Genomic DNA, 17,715 nt, shown 5'->3' with positions numbered 1-17,715 from the left:
TGCAAACACTCGGTACTTTCCACCTTGCCTCCTCCATCTCCAGAATATTTCCGTAAAAGTCCGAAAGGGTTCTAAACTCTTTGGAATTTCACTAAGTGTTGTGCTGCTATTGAGGGAAACACACAATGATCACGAACGGAGACGTATTTCCAGCAGATGAAGAGCTTACATTGATGGAAATCGAGATAGCATTTGTTATAATTACGACGAGGCATTTCACTTGCGAAAGCATAGTCTCAAGCCTTACACCCTCTCGGATGCCAGCAAGATAAATCAGAAGCCGACCTCTGGGAAGATCAGTTTGGATTCCGTAGAAATGCTGGACCACATGAGGAAATACTGACGCTGCGACTTATCTTAGAAGATAAAGGAAAGGCAGACATATGTTTCTAGCATTTGTAGATCCAGCTAAAGCTTTTGACTCTTTAAGATTCTGAAGGTGGCAGGGTCCAAATACAGCGAGCGAAAGGCTATTTACAATTTGTACAGAAATCAGATGGTAGTTACGAGTCGAGAGGCATGAAAGGGAAGCAGTGGTTGGGAAGGGAGTGAAACAGGGTTGTAGCCTATCCCCGATGTTATTCAATCTGTATATTGAGCAAGCAGTAAAGGAAACAAAAGAAAAATTCGGAATAGGAATTAAAATCCATGGAGAAGAAATAAAAAGTTTGAGGTTTGCCGATGACATTGTAATTCTGTCAGAGACAGCAAAGGACCTGGAAGAGCAGTTGAACGGAATGGACAGTGTCTCGAAGTGAGGATATAAGATGAACATCAACAAAAGCAAAACCAGGATAATGGAATGTAGTAAACTCGGGTGATGCTGAGGGAATTAAAGTAGTAAAGGAGTTTTGCTATTTGGGCAACAAAATTACTGATGATGGTCGAAGTAGGGAGGATATAAAATGTAGACTGGCAATGGCAAGGAAAGCGTTCCTGAAGAAGAGAGAGTTGTTAACATCGAGTATAGATTTAAGTGTCAGGAAGAACTTTCTGAAAGTTTTTGCATGGAGTGTAACCATGTATAGAAGTGAAACATGGACGATAAATAGTTTGGACAAGAAGAGAATAGAAGCTTTCGAAATGTGCTACAGAATAATGCTGAAAATTAGGTGGGTAGATCACGTAAGTAATGAGGAGGTAGTGAATAGAATTGGGGAGAAGAGGAATTTGTGGCACAACTTGACTCAAGGAAGGGATCGGTTGTAGGGCATGTTCCGAGGCATCAAGGGATCACCAATTTAGTATTGGAGGGCAGTGTGGAGGGTAAAAATCGTAGAGGGAGACAAAGAGATGAATATAGTAAGCAGATTCAGAAAGATGTCGGTAGGTTTTTGGAGATGAAGAAGCTCGCACAGGATAGAGTATCACGGAGAGCTGCATTAAACAATCTTTCGACTGAATACCACAACAAAGATGAAATGGCCCTCAGAAATGGCGACCAGTGCTTTCGCGACGAGGTTGGCAGCGGTAACGCGCAGGCCCAGACGGCGCGCGCCGGCGGGCCGAGGTTGGCGGGCCTGGTGGCGCGACCAGACGGCCGCTATCGATTGCGGGCAGTTCGAGGCGAGCCCGCCGGTGCGAAGTCGGCCCCAGGCTGGAGTCCCGCGAGCCGCCGCAGCCGCAGCCGCAGACGGCGGGCCCGGAGCCGGGAAGCGCGGCGCCGTCTACGTGCGTGTCTGCCTGCGCGCCTGGCTGCTGCAGCTGCTGTGGCGGTCCCGGGCGCGCCGGCTGTGCCGCCATGCGGCCGCCCGCCGCCAGGGGCCTGGCCGCCACGGCGGGGCTGCTGCGCCAGCTCGCCTGCAAGGTGGCCGCCGGCGACCACGTGAGTGTAGTGCTCCCGCATCGATTCTCGCCGCCGAGCACGAGGCCGTGTCAGACGAAGAGTTCTCCGTGGCGGAGACACCGGTCTTTCGCTTTGTAGTGTCCGATACGTTTCCCCACCGTCGGGGATTGTGGCTCTGTCGTACAGGGACACGATGCCGTTGTCTTCAGCTCGTAGACTGCTTTGTTGGAGCTCTCCACGCCAGTCTATCTGTGCAAAGTTTTTTGTTTATGCATAAAGTGTACAGCGCACATCCTTTAGAACCATGTCACTATGCCGCGCAAGGTAGCCTCGCGGTCTGATGTGCCTTGCCACGGTTCGCGTGACTTCCCTCATCGAAGGTTAGTCCTCACTCGGGCATGGGTGTGCGTGTTGTCCTTAGCATAGGTTAGCTTAAGTCAGATTAAGTAGTGTGTAAGCCAAGGGACCGATAGCCTCAGTAGTTTGGTCCCATAGGAACCTCTCCGAAGGACCACTGCTGGTAACATACACGGATAAGAAAAAAAAAAAAACTAAACTCCGCCCGAAGAGGCCATGAAGGCCGCCGTGTCATCCACAGCCCAGAGGCTTCACTGCATGCGGATACGGAGGGGCATGTGGTCAGCACACCGTTCTCCTGGCCGTACGTCAGTTTACGAGATCGGAACCGCTACTACTCAATCACGTAGCTCCTCAGCTTGCCTCCCAAGTGCATCCCGCTTGCCAACAGCTCTCGGCTGATTGGTCACCCACCCAAGTGCTAGCCCAGCCCAACAGCGCGCAACTTCGGTGATATGATGGGAACCGGTGTTACGACAGCGGCAAGACCGTTGGCTACGGATACGGACGTGTTAATGGCCAAGGCTATTAGCGAATTTAGCGAAACAACGGACGGTACCGCTTGTATAGCCGGGCTTTTTACGTCCACAACGCGCTGGCTCAGTGGACTGTGAACCAACCTCTAATGCCGTAATACACTGAAGAGCCAAAGAAACTGATATACCTGCGTAATACCGTCCAGCGCCCCCGCGAGCGTACAGAAGTGTCGCAACACAACGTGGCATGGACTCCTCTAATGTCTGAAGTAGTGCTGGAGGAATTGACACCATGAATCGTGCAGGGCTGTCCATAAATACGTAATAGTACGAGGAGGTGGAGCTCTCTTCTGAACAGGACGTTGCAAGGCATCCCACATATGGTCAATAATCTTAATGTGTGGGGAGTTTAATGACCACTAGTAGCGTTTAAACTCGGAAGATTGTTCCAGGAGCCACTCTAGCAATTCTTGACGTGGAGGGTGTCGCAGTGTCCTGCTGGAGTTGCCAAAGTAGCCGGAATGCACAATGGACATGAATGGATACAGGTGATCAGACAGGATCATTACGTACGTGTCACCTGTCAGTCGTATCTAGACGTATCAGGGGTCAATGTCACAACTACTGCACACGCCCCACACCATTACAGAGCCTCCAGCATCTTGAACAATCCCCTGCTGACACATACGGTCCATGGATTCATGAGGTTGTCTCCACAGAGACTCGTCAGACGAGGCAGTATGTTTCCAGTCATCAACAATCCAGTGTCGGTGTTGACGGCCCCAGGCGAGGTGTAAAGCTTTGTGTCGTGCGGTCATCAAGGGTACATAAGTGGGCCTTCGGCTCCGAAAGCCCATATCGATGTTTCGTTGAATGGTTCGTACACTGATACTTGTTGATAGCACAGCTTTGAAATCTGCAACAATTTGCGGAAGGGTTGCACTTTTATCACGTTGAACAACTCTTCAGTCGTCGCTGGTCCCGTTCGTGCAGGATCTTTTTCCGGCCGCAGCGATGTCGGAGATGTGATGTTTTACCGGATTACTGATATTCAAGGCACATTCGTGAAATGGTCGTACTGGAAAATTCCCGCTTCATCGCTACCTCAGAGGTTCTGTGTTCGCCGGCCGGAGTGGCCGTGCGGTTCTGGGCGCTACAGTCTGGAGCCGAGCGACCGCTACGGTCGCAGGTTCGAATCCTGCCTCGGGCATGGATGTGTGTGATGTCCTTAGGTTAGTTAGGTTTAATTAGTTCTAAGTTCTAGGCGACTGATGACCTCCGAAGTTAAGTCGCATAGTGCTCAGAGCCATTTGAACCATTTCGTTCTGTGTCCCATCGCTCGTGCGTCGACTAGAACATCATGTTCGAAGTCACTTAAATCTTGATAGCGTACCATTGTAGCTGCAGTAAACGATCTAACAGCTGCGCCAGACACTTTATATGGGCGTTGGCGACCACAGCGCCGTATAATGCCTGTTAACTTATCTGTATTTGAATACGCTTGCCCATACCAGTTTCTTTGGCGTTGTAGTGTATGTATTCTTACCCTACGTAAGCGGTGAGAGATGAGGACCCTCGTGTAAAATATCGTTGCGGGCAGCGGTGTCAAGAGCACGCACGGGAGCGCAGCCGTCACGCAGGTCGGTAAGGGTGGCACGCCGTTGTTCATTCGTCGAACACCGGAGCCCTGGCTAGCATTCACTGTCGTATGTTAGCCATGCAGGGATGCACGGAACAGGCTTCCGCGAGCAATATTTGCGTCGTTGGTTGGTTGGTTTTGGGGAAGGAGACCAGACAGCGTGGTCATCGGTCTCATCGGAGTAGGGAAGGATGGGGAAGGAAGTCGGCCGTGCCCTTTCAGAGGAACCATCCCGGCATTTGCCTGGAGTGATTTAGGGAAATCACGGAAAACCTAAATCAGGATGGCCGGACGTGGGATTGAACCGTCGTCCTCCCGAATGCGAGTCCAGTGTCTTACCACTGCGCCACCTCGCTCGGTACATTTGCGTCGTTGTTGCAATTCTTTTTGGTGGGCGTTAGGTCGTGGTCCTAATGCAGGCTACAGACCGATAATGGCGTATGTTTTCACTAGCGAGAGTAGGTTCTGTCTGTGTGCGAATGAGTGACATGGGCGTGTACGGCGTAGACCTGGCGAGTTGCCTGTACAGGGATGCATTCTTCCGCGATACACAGATCCCACCTCCCAGACTTGAAGGTGTGGGCAGGGCAGCCATCAGACAGAACTCGCAGTCACGTCAGGTGTTCCCGCAGGGTAGAGTAACCAGTTGTCGCTGCATTGCACAGGCTTTTACGCTCGTGTCACTGCAGTTTGATGGGAATATATTACGCTTTCTCAGCAAACGAGTGAACGTCCATATACAGCTGCTGATATGCAATGCACTGCTCGTTGTGTACAACAATTGCCCTGGCCAGCATGATGACCAGCTGTCTCGCCACACGAACAGGTGTGGGACACGATGAAAGGGGAACTTACTTCTCAGGGACGGCAAGAACCGTTGACACTGTGGCGGTGCAGCTGTTGGGACACCCTTTACTGTGACGTGTGTTTCATTTTCTCTGGATTTGTCCTCGTGTACTCATCCAGTGACGAACCACCTGCCAATAAAATAGCTTTGTCGTTGAGTGGATGGCATTTTTTCCCTGCTGTGTATAAAGCGCTCCGCACGAATACTCCGATTTTTAATGTCTTTGACAGTTTCTAGTGATTGCTGCAATCGCGTTATCAAATAACGGTTCTTTCCGCCTGTTTACCCCGTCAGTCCAAAACATTTGGAGGCTGGATTAATAGAATATAGAGAAACGTAAAGATGGTGCATTTAATATTTCAGATGTTGTACATAGTCTTCACCGCACCCCCACCTCCATCCCTTACCGTCCACAGTACAGAACTTCATATAACCTTACGAAACTGTCAGAAAAGTCATGCTTTGCGCGATTTCTTAAACTTGCACGTCAAATTGTCTTGAATGTCCGTTATGTCTTGAAAGTATTGACCCTTCATGTGAATTTCTGCACTTTGTCGTATTTTATTGACAACAGGAAGTCTCTTCACCCGTGCTGAGTTTTTCCAATTGTGTGCGTTTTGCACTTGAGTCACTTCGCAGCAGGCGAGACAAGGAATGGCGGGACAAACTTCGGACACAGTTTCTTTCTCCAAAACATTCCGGTGACTGTCTTGAACACTAGTTTTAGAGACGTCGCTCCACTGCGATTTGTCACACGGCGGCGTCGACAAGCTGTGGTCGCCAAGCTCGCTCTTCAACGCCGCCTGCTCCCAACTCGCTGGTCGAGAGCGCATACGATGTTTACAGTTCTCAGTTCAAACTGGCACCGTAGATACTGCAAGGACGTCGTTTATGCGCCGGTAATGGGCAGAGGTGAGCGTAATTCCTGCACCTAGTGTCGACCCTCTGCAGATTTTCCTGCATTGTGTTACAGTATTCTAGCGTTGTGCCTATCGTAAATACAAAATCATCTGCCAACTACTTCATGGTTTCGACATTAACCACAGTCCCTTTGGGGTGTGTTTTTTTACGCTGTATTATAGTCGCCAACTGTTCACTCCAATCACAAAGGTGGGCTCATCTTCAGTAATTTCGTATTTTATTAATTATGCGATCGTATGTAACTTCCGACAGACATAAACATGGGTGCCGATTTAAGAGGCAGACAGAACGAGCTTGACTGATTGTGAGTCATGCGATCGTGGCGTATTGGGTGGCTATAATTTGCAGCTATTCACGGAGGCCCAGTGTGGCTTGCAGTTATCGTGTAGTAGCGAAACTGGCTAGATATGCCAATGCGTTAAAGTAGAACCGATTCACGCTGGGAAAAAAAAAAATAGGTTCAATTTTTGCCGCCAGGTGCAAATGTAGCGCTGTAAAAGACCTCGCCGGCGTCCCCGTGTTCGTATTCAACAAACTATGTAAGCGCCGGTTGATGATAAAAACAACATTATGCCTTTTTCATATGTTTGACCTTTTCTGCCCACGTGCCGCTCCTAATTCATTACATACGGAAACATTTTTATCTGTCTCTCTTGCACTCATATCGCCAGACTTGAAATTGGTGGCCAGAAGTGGAACTAATTTGTTGCCAGTAGAAGCCGGTTACGCATTAACGCTTTAGAATATGTAGAAAGTTTCGCTGCTATACGATAATTACAGCTCACACCGGACCTCTGTGAGTACCCTCACTTGAATTAGAACGATCCGGTTCCTGGGAATAACAATACTGGGGTAGCGGATTTTGTTGTGGTGTAAAGAAGTGATAAGGCGGTAGGCATTGGCATTCTATGCTGAGACGGGAGAGTTGGAAGTTCAAAAAAGGATGTGACCACGGGAGGACGCTGGGTGTATCTGTCGGCAGCAGCCTGCCGGATGACTGCGCATGCTCGCAACCACCGCGTGGAGCATTGACGTCCATGAGCAATGACGTCAGCGCACTGTGGCGCTCGCGCTCGATGCGACAGGTGGGCGGAAGCGTGGGCGTGGGTGTTATGTGCTGACACGCTGCTCGTCTTGCTCCTTATGCGTGTGGGGACATGCGATTACGCCGCCACTTCTCGGTGGTAGAAATGTCATCTCGGCTTCTCACGTATCGCTGCTGCTCCTCCCTTCACTTTAAAATCTTACGACCTGCTTACATGTCGACAGTGCTGGAGGAATGGTCTCGGCTACGATACGACGGCACAAGGAGCATGACCGGTTGCTCGTAGCACGCTGCCATACTGGAATCGTATTTCGCCGCTTCGCTGTGATGCTGGCACAATTCAATAAGTACCGATTTTAGGAGCGATCTTTTAAATTGTAACAAAAGTAGAAGGCATGTAATTTGGTTCTGCGCAGTTCACATTTCTCTGTGGTTAAAAAAACACGTTCAACAAGAGATTTGTAATGATATAACAAACGTAACACTCGAGGTTTTTTTGTACTTATGCTTTTACTTCAGAAAAATGCATTTGCACTCTAAAGGTTACAACTGTACGTACAGTCTAAAGTAAAGAAAATAAACACCAATGTATGGACTCAAAATAAACGTTATAATGATATTACAGATGTTTATGAAAGGAAGCCTAAAATTCGGAGATACTGTTATGCTTAATTAACTCAAGTAAGTCTTTCTTCCTTCTCGCAGATAATGGACGCTTTCTTGGCATAAGCGGGTTGAAGTACGAGAGAATCCTTTACTTTTCGTCTTTTCTTCAACTGAGTATGTTTCCTTGGAATCATTATCTGTGTACGACGTCTTGTTAAAAAAAAATGAATAGTATGTTTCTTGTAGCATCTTCATAATTTTGACGTCATTTATTTTGAAATGAAGCTTCTTTTCACTAAGGTGTGTTTCAATGTAGTAAAAATCTTCATGCGACATTTTAATAACATCGTATGATTGACCAGTCTTTTTAGTAGAACGGATATGGATACGAAATGGTCTGACGTGTTTATTGGACCTCTTTTTAATATTCGTTTTACTCTCCTTTCGATCACAGAGTGAGCACTATCACCTTCGTTTTGGGTGTGTCCCTTGAACAAAAATTTGTGGGTAATTGATGTTATACTAGGAAATTTATTAACAGCATACTGATACAAACAAAACATGTATCTGGTTTTTTGTTGCCACTGCAATTGTATGTATAAAAAACAAACTTAATTTGTTCCATCGTATTTCTATGTACCGCAACGCTCAGGTCCCTATTTCCTTGACACTACGATCCCCTTCGTCCTCGTAGCAAACAAAACACGTCATATCATTTATTGTAAGATGGAATATATTAAGTTTACTTTTATAGTAAAACACTGAGATTTAACCCTGTGGACACTGAAAAATTGCTTGCATGCCAAAACACGTTACCAAGGTGTTATCGCTACTTCCCCATTTGTCTCTTTTCTTCTCTTTATGAGTTAAATTTTTTCCGGGTAAGTGACGATCATAGCTTTCTGTAAGTTGAACTTCTGCATTAGGCGCATTCTGGTATGAGACCCGTTGCTGACATTGGTCTTATTTTCGTGTGTGGAATTACTAATTTAATTCTTGAGTGAAAATTCTGTAGAACATTACGTAGTTCACATGCAGGTCATCTCGATGTAAACATTCATTTAAGTAATGGATATAGATTTGGGCGATCGTTTTGCTGCCATGTGTACATTCTTTGAGTCAGCTTGGCAGTAATGACTGTGTATTTTTGGAATAGAGTTTGTTATGTCTAACTCCCTCTTTAATTTTCTCATCTATCAGTGTGGTTAGTACGTTTCCCAGGAAGTTCTTCTGCAACGATGCTCGTCCAAAGATCAACTTTGTTCTCTAACACACTCCGAATGATCCTATGATTTATATTCAAGCTATTCATAAAGAACACATTCCAAACTCTTAATCGGTCCCATCTTTTTGGAAATAAAAAGGATTGTTGGCTCTTGTGCTACTTTGTTCTTCAACATAGCGATATGTAGGCATGACTTCCAACATCTTCGCAACAATGAAGTCTCGCTGTCTATGTAAATACCGTAGCAGCCAGTAATTATCAAAATCCTTCTTTTCTCTTTGTAAAATTTTTCCATACCTTTCTCTGGGCAGCTTCTTTTAATTCCCAGCCACTTTTTTCTTAGTTATATTGGAAATGTATGACTTACCAGTATTTCTAAGCTTTTTGGAAGGATGAGTTAACCAGTTGTCCGTATTCGTTTGTTCTCTTTTTCTCCCTCTTTTCATTGCAATGAATGTTTCAATACTATTATCGTTCCTGTGTCTTAAATAATTATCAGATTCTGGTGAACTTTCATTAGTGCTGCTGTTCTTAGTTGGGATCAGTATCACCTGAATCAAATATTAATTTTTATTCTTCGTTTGCCGAGTGTTTATTCGGGTTGCTTTTCTCGTTTACTGCTACCTTATTTTTTTCCACATTCATTGGCCCCGCTAAAAATGAAATAAACGATGTTAAATCTATCGTCACTTTGTATAAAAGTTCAAACAGTTGTTAACAAAATAAATACGCGGATAAATTGTCTTCCGGCGTGTCATAATCACATTGTTTTATCCTTAACACGTAAATAACTATTTAGATAAGCTACAGTTTGCAGGACTGTTTTCACAAACGTTTTTCCAGACTTCGTTAACCTTTACATTGCCGTCTGGTACATTCTTATTGGAGACTGTGGAGAGGTTTAATTGAATGGAGTTCTTGCTTTCACTATCAAAATACATAAATAAAGAAATGTAGTAATCGATATAAACTCAAAATATATAGGCACAACTCAAAGATAATCCTAACAAAACTTTCATTTAATCATTGATAGAGGCACATTTCAAAACAACATTTTGTTAATGGTGAAATATGATAAGACATAATAAGTTACCACGAATATCGGCACTACTCGGAAAGTGCCGTTTTCGAAGAAACATATATCGCAAACTTGTTCGAACAAGAGCTGTCACTATTCACGAAACCTCCGCGACCACTTCCTTAGAAGGCTTATGAACACCCGAGGTTATGCTGCTGTTGTTGGAAGACAGTTGGTAACTCTGTAATGCCCTCAAGATTATTAAACGGACCCGTAACGAAACGCGGTGTTCTTCTTGGGATTTTTCACATCGTCCGTTAATCCAACCCAGTACGGGCCCAAGAGTGACGATAAATACTGAGGAATCGGTCAAACTACAGTTGACTTAGCATCTTCTTTCGTGAATAAATGAGATGTTATGCAACACGTAACACCTTTATTATCAAACGTGGTGCTATACCACCTTTTCGCCGAGTCAATAGAATGTCACGTAGATGAAGCAACGACCTCCTAGTCAGTTCTTGTTTCTTTGTAGGAGCTGTGACTGTAATGTGTGGCGATAGACACTATAGTCGAGTGAAATAAAAACCATGCTGTACGTAAGATAAATTAGGAAACGTATGAAAATAATTAAAAATATGCAGTGTAATGGGTAAATTGAATACACACTGTAGGAGTGATCGTCTAATACCTAAAACATATTGTCAGTTCTAATATAATAAACTTTCTTGAGACTCGGAATTTTTTGTCCATGAATCAGCATGTTTTTAAAAACCATCGTTCGTGCGATGCTCAGCTGGTCTTTTCCCACATGATATGCTGCGAACTACGGATGACGGCAACAGGCTGGTTCCATATTACTAGATTTCGGGCAAGCATTTGACACGGTGCCCCATTGCAGGCTGTTAACGAAGGTACGAGCATCTGGACTAAGTTCACAGATGTGAGAGTGGCTCGAAGACTTAATAGGACTTTGTTGTCCTCGACGATGAGTGTTATTCAGAGACAACAGTATCGTCAAGAGTGCCCAGGGAAGTGTGAAAGGACCGCTGTTGTTCTGTATATAAATAAATGATTTGGTGAACAGGGTGGGCAATAATCTGCGGTTGTCTGCTGATGGTGCTGTGGCGTACGGCAAGGCGTCGAAGTTGAGTGACTGTAGGAAGGTACAAGGCGACTTAGACAAAATTTATACGTGGTGTGGCGAATGACAACTGGCTCTAAATATGAAAAAATGTAAGTTAATGTGGATAGTGAGGGGGAACAAACCTGTAATGTTCGGATACAGTATTAGTAGTGTCCTGCTTGACACGGTCACTTCGTTTAAATATCTCTGCGTGACGTCAAAGCGACATGACACAGAACGAGCGTGTGAGGACTTTGGTAGGGAAGGCGAATGGTCAACTTCAGTTTTCTGGTAGCACTTTAGGAAAGTGTGACGTGCATTTAAAGAAGACCGCATAAAGGACGCTGGTGCGACCTATTCTTGAGAACTACTCGAGTGTTTGGAATCCTTACCAGGCCGGACTGAAGGAATACATTGAAGCAATTCAGAGGCGGGGTGCTAGATTTGTTATCGATGGGTTCGAACAATACGTAAGTGTTACGGAGATGCTTCGGAACTCAAATGGGAATTCCTGGAGGGAAGGCGACGTTCTTTTCGAGAAATTCTGTTGAGAAAATTAGAGAACCAGCATTTGAAGCTGATTGCCGAACGATTCTACTGCCGCCAACATACATTACGCGTAAGCAACGAGAATATGAGAAATTAGGACTCATACGGATGTATATAGACAGTCTTTCCCTCGCTCTATTTGGGAGTGGAACAGGGAGGGACTGAAAAGTAGTAGTGGTACACCGTAAGGTGTCTTGCGGAGTAACTATGTAGATGTTATTCTTGAGTTTCTCCCGGCGTATTTGTTAATCAAAATATCCACGGGTGTACTGCCGGTCTACAGTGTCCAACGGGCACAATATTTCGGCGATCATACATGTCGCCATCATCAGGTGAACTGACGGACTGAGCTCCTGTGAACGTGCCGGCACGGAGATCCGTACACTATGGCTGCTCAGGTGGAACTGGGTTCGGTCGCGGCGGCGGCGGATTTAAATACCCTCCGCCCGCGGCGCGCTCACTCCGCCGTCCGCGCCCCGCGCCACGGTCGCGCGGTGGAACATATTGCGACGGCGTCTGAGATGACGTCGGTGTGATGGCTCCGTCCGCCGTGGTCGTCACAACTATACATTTGCTCGATTTACTCTTGATTAACCCAATCGCTGGTTCCCAAGCCTTGCTAAGATTATAGCCACAGTCACGATTTATGAGGTCGCCATTGGTGCGAATTTCGATGGCCTCTCTAACAACGCTGTCCCAGTATCTCGACGTCTGTACCAGAATCCTCGTGCGTTCATACTCCATAGCGTGATTTTCCGACAAACAATGTTCAGCGACCGCCGACTTGCTCGGATACATCAGTCGAGTGTGCCTCTGGTGTTCACGGCATCGATCCTCGACGGTACGCATCGTCTGACCCATATACGACTTGGCACATTGACACGGAATCTGGTACACGCCGGCCTTCCTCAAACCGAGGTCATCTTTGGCGCTCCCCACCAGTGCACGAGTTTTATTCGGAGGACAAAACACCGTTCCGACCCGGTGTTTCTTCAAAATGCGGGCGATCTTTCCCGAGAGTGCGCCTGTGTATGGGATAAACGCAGTGCCTACCTCCTCCCTCGTGATTTCATCCATATCCACAGGTTGTGCTGTAGTGGTTGGGCGGAGAGCACGTTGAATCTGCCACTCTGAGTACCCATTTTTTCGAAATACTGTTCTCAGATGTTCCAATTCCTGGGGTAGACTCTCTGCGTCAGAGATAGTGCGCGCCCTATTACTAGAGTTTTAAGTACCCCATTCCTCTGTGAAGGGTGGTGGCAGCTGTCTGCGTGCAAATACAGATCAGTGTGCGTTGTCTTCCGATACACCCCATGACCTAGGGTGCCGTCAGGCCTTCTCTTGACCAAGACGTCAAGGAAAGGTAGTTTACCCTCCGTTTCAGTCTCCATAGTGAAACGGAGGGTAAACTACCTTTCCTTGACGTCTTGGTCAAGAGAAGGCCTGACGGCACCCTAGGTCATGGGGGTGTATCGGAAGACAACGCACACTGATCTGTATTTGCACGCAGACAGCTGCCACCACCCTTCACAGAGGAATGGGGTACTTAAAACTCTAGTAATAGGGCGCGCACTATCTCTGACGCAGAGAGTCTACCCCAGGAATTGGAACATCTGAGAACAGTATTTCGAAAAAATGGATACTCAGAGTGGCAGATTCAACGTGCTCTCCGCCCAACTACTACAGCACAACCTGTGGATATGGATGAAATCACGAGGGAGGAGGTAGGCACTGCGTTTATCCCATACACAGGCGCACTCTCGGGAAAGATCGCCCGCATTTTGAAGAAACACCGGGTCGGAACGGTGTTTTGTCCTCCGAATAAAACTCGTGCACTGGTGGGGAGCGCCAAAGATGACCTCGGTTTGAGGAAGGCCGGCGTGTACCAGATTCCGTGTCAATGTGCCAAGTCGTATATGGGTCAGACGATGCGTACCGTCGAGGATCGATGCCGTGAACACCAGAGGCACACTCGACTGATGTATCCGAGCAAGTCGGCGGTCGCTGAACATTGTTTGTCGGAAAATCACGCTATGGAGTATGAACGCACGAGGATTCTGGTACAGACGTCGAGATACTGGGACAGCGTTGTTAGAGAGGCCATCGAAATTCGCACCAATGACGACCTCATAAATCGTGACTGTGGCTATAATCTTAGCAAGGCTTGGGAACCAGCGATTGGGTTAATCAAGAGTAAATCGAGCAAATGTATAGTTGTGACGACCACGGCGGACGGAGCCATCACACCGACGTCATCTCAGACGCCGTCGCAATCTGTTCCACCGCGCGACCGTGGCGCGGGGCGCGGACGGCGGAGTGAGCGCGCCGCGGGCGGAGGGTATTTAAATCCGCCGCCGCCGCGACCGAACCCAGTTCCACCTGAGCAGCCATAGTGTACGGATCTCCGTGCCGGCACGTTCACAGGAGCTCAGTCCGTCAGTTCACCTGATGATGGCGACATGTATGATCGCCGAAATATTGTGCCCGTTGGACACTGTAGACCGGCAGTACACCCGTGGATATTTTGATTATGTAGATGTTGATGTAGAATGTGGAGTAAGTCTTCTGCAACCTCCAGTTACGCACGTGTCCATCTAGCCTAGCAGCTACGTACGTCTGTGCCTTTTGGTCAATATAAAAGTTACCACAATCAGAACAAGTAACTTTGTATAGACCACTTGTATGCAAGTCACTTGTAGGCCTCTAGTCGTGCATGGGTACATTTAAGTTTTGAGTGTGTAGTGCGAGAGGACTCACGCTCTCCCCTTATTTCCACTCGCAGTGCTTGGACGGAACACAATTTGTTAAGTAACAATACATTATTTGGTAATATAAAGAGTACTCCTACGTGGTATTTTACAAATTACACTCGTCTTCCCGCTTTAGCGCTCGACTTCCGTCCGCTTCGGTGTCTCCTGTAACTGGCGCATCCGCTCTCAAGGTGTACTGAAAACTGCGCCCATTGGAATTTGCGCCCAGAAAGGGTCGTGGAAGTCTTCACTAACACCCTTGCCCGGCAGGTACAAGAGCTGACGGACGCTGCCAATAGGTTTCCGAGCTCGCATTTTCAAGCCATACTATACAGGACGCTGCGAACTGAGGTAAGAACGCATCGACAGCTTTTTCCAAGAAGTAGATACACTTTGCAAAACTGTGGAACGTATATCAGATACTGTTTCAGATTCTAGCCATTTGATTAAAACTTCAAAAACGAAACTTCCCATGATTATACGAAAATCAGTGACAATTATCATGAGATTCTTGAAGAAGGTGTCGTTGCAGGAATTTCGCGACAAAGATTTTCTCCGAAACCGTTCCCAACTTTATTTTGCCGCTAAGTTAAAAAAAAAAAAAAACTTCGTGTGTTTCGATGGCGTTCTGAGAGAGATTTTTTCAAAAGTCATGTTAAGAATTATCACAGGTCCACTGTGGTTCAATCACGACTGTCTCATTTAGCAGTTAGTCAACAAAAAAGGGGCCAACTAAAGATGTCGACGTTGACGAGGCAATTTCAAAATTCGCCGTCGAAAAAGAAGAAATTCTAAGCTACGTGCTAGTCACTTGTCACTAAGGAAATCTTCGGTTCATGTTCTGCTTCCTTAATAATCAGATAAAGTGTGTGTGTGTGTGTGTGTGTGTGTGTGTGTGTGTGTGTGTGTGTGTGTAATCCTATGGGACTTAACTTCTAAGGTCATCAGTCCCTAAGCTCACACACTACTTAACCTAAATTATCCTAAGGACAAACACACACACCCATGCCCGAGGGAGGACTCGAACCTCCGCCGGGATCAGCCGCACAGTCCATGACTGCAGCGCCCTAGACCGCTCGGCTAATCCCGTGCGGCTCTTCGGACTGAAGACAACAACAACAACAAGCGGGAGGAAGCAACTATGGTCTTTTAAAGAAACGATACCAGCATTTGCCTGAAATGATCTGAAAAACCACAGAAAACCAAATTCGTATGGCCGTCCATTGTATTCAGGCCAAGTTTCTCAAAATAATCAGATTTCCATCACACTTTATCCAGCCTTTGGACTGGCTGCATGGCAAACGTAAATTGTCATTTAGGTGTTTTTAAAATCAGCTTATAAGCATCATCAGTATAACTTTTTTATTTATAAGTTGCTATTTACATTTTGTACATTTTTCGTAGATAGGAGAAGATTTCAAGCCAGCTCTGATCCCAGCACCCACTTCGTTATTTATTACTCTTTTTTCCAACCTTTCATCCCGTTTCAGGTAGACCTTTTTTTGTTTCATTTACCTTTCATACACAGCTCTGCCCTCATTAATACACTTGCTGAAATTTCCACTTGTGTTTTCATACACCTAATTACTTCATTTTAGGATTTGGTCTATCAAGCGTTTCATTAATTTTGTGGTGCTAGCCTTTTACAGCGTTGGTCGTTCGATGGCGCCGTTTGTAATAACTCCAGAGGTTGATAGGTTTGGTTTTCTTCATTTTCCAATGAGCTGTCTACAAAGTAGTCGAACTCAGAAAGCCTGGGGATATCCGGTGCCTGTGAATGTATCTCGCGCCATCATATACGTCTACAGGCCACAGCAAAGCTAGCGCAGCACACACGCGTATATGTTGTCTCGTATCTTCATTTTCATTGTATTAATGAGTAAGTCCTAGATCTTGCACTTTCCTCCAGGAAGACTTTTCATGTGGAAATAACATCTTCGCACTTCGGCTGTCGGTAGTAAAACTTCAATCGCAGAAATCGCCGCTGATTCGAAATCTACAGTCACATTTGGATGTTTCTAATCTGTAATATTTTCCACGAAATTTCGGAAAAGACGGATGTCTCTCTTCTTTTGTGTGGCAATAATGCAAAGACGATTGGATATACGTCTGTTTTCATTATTTGTATTCCGAAAGTTGACGTGAATGGTGAATATTTTCAGAACCTATTTGCTACAGCACTTGAACGTATCGTCCATAAAAAAATCTTTTGTTTACTTCTTGGAGCCTTTTCCCCTGCTCTTCCGCTAAAACACATATTATCATTTCTCCTAATTTGTTGCCGCTTAGCAGAAAACTGCTGCCACCATTCACAAACAGTAACTTTGCTTTGAGGTCAATTTCTTCTTTTGCCTGGGAATCTGTCCCATTTTCCTGTGGTGTTTCGCCCACTGGTAGTATAAAAGCCTCTTTGTTACTTGCTCTCCTGACATTTCATTGACAAAATCATATCCTCGATTATGCTGGCAACCCAGCTCCTTCGGATGTGTTTTGGAAATAGAAGTGCCTTTCTCTCGTACCGTTCCTTTGCCTGGTTCAAAGTCTTCTTTACTTCCAACCGAGCATTATCCAGAGATCCACGCTGACGCTCGAGTGAAGGAAAAAAAGCGCCATCGATTTTATACATTTCTCCTTTTGTCTTGAACAGTGCCACGTCACAATCCCGTCTTCTTTCGTTCTCTTCACTATGTAAGAATAACCTACATGGTGGCAACTCGGCTTACCGCGAATGGTCTTTGAAACTTCCATATCGGAACTACTGTAACAGGAATACACGAGTCGCAGGATGTCAACTCTAAAACAACTGGAGCGGTACTTGGTGATTTGTTCGGCCACTCGGCTACTACCCTAGAGTAGGTATATCGGGGCGCAGTTCGGTCACGTGTGGGGAGACGGACCGGGCGCAGGTAAGCCGTGAAACGAAGGGAGCAAGTACTGGCCGCATATTTTACAGATTTTTGGTTGGTGGCATATTTTACTGGGCGCAGTTTTCATGGGTTAGCTCTCAACGACCGCTAAGCAGTACCTGCGTGCACAAAGGGCCGGGAAAGGCCAGTCCCGCACACCCAAAGTTGCAATACTCCCGAGAGGGAGCATGTTACACCGGGCAGTGCGACCTGTCCACTTGGACTGGCACAGCAAGTTATGAACTCAATTCCGCTCTTAGCAAGTAATTTGGTATTGCCTTTAATGTTGAAAGTACGCTGATCTTCACAAGTACGAAATCCTGTGCTTGCAATATTTCAGTGTATTGGCTACACTCTGTGATACCTGTCCAACGTGTGGGATTGCACACCACTTGCTGCAAGTAGTTACTATTTTATGCGGTAAAAAAAAATGTTCAAATGTGTGTGAAATCTTATGGGACTTA

General features: G+C 46.1%; 1 protein-coding gene across 1 annotated transcript in view; it reads left to right on the top strand.

Moving 5' to 3' along the window:
* Window positions 1-17,715, top strand: part of LOC126203839 (choline/ethanolamine kinase) — a 200,067-nt gene that overhangs the window by 63,544 nt on the left and 118,808 nt on the right. The window lies entirely within an intron of this gene.

Source organism: Schistocerca nitens, chromosome 9, assembly GCF_023898315.1.
Source record: "Schistocerca nitens isolate TAMUIC-IGC-003100 chromosome 9, iqSchNite1.1, whole genome shotgun sequence".
Classification (NCBI taxonomy): domain Eukaryota; kingdom Metazoa; phylum Arthropoda; class Insecta; order Orthoptera; family Acrididae; genus Schistocerca; species Schistocerca nitens.
Note: the sequence above shows the minus strand (reverse complement) of the source record. Positions and strands in the feature narration are given on the sequence as shown.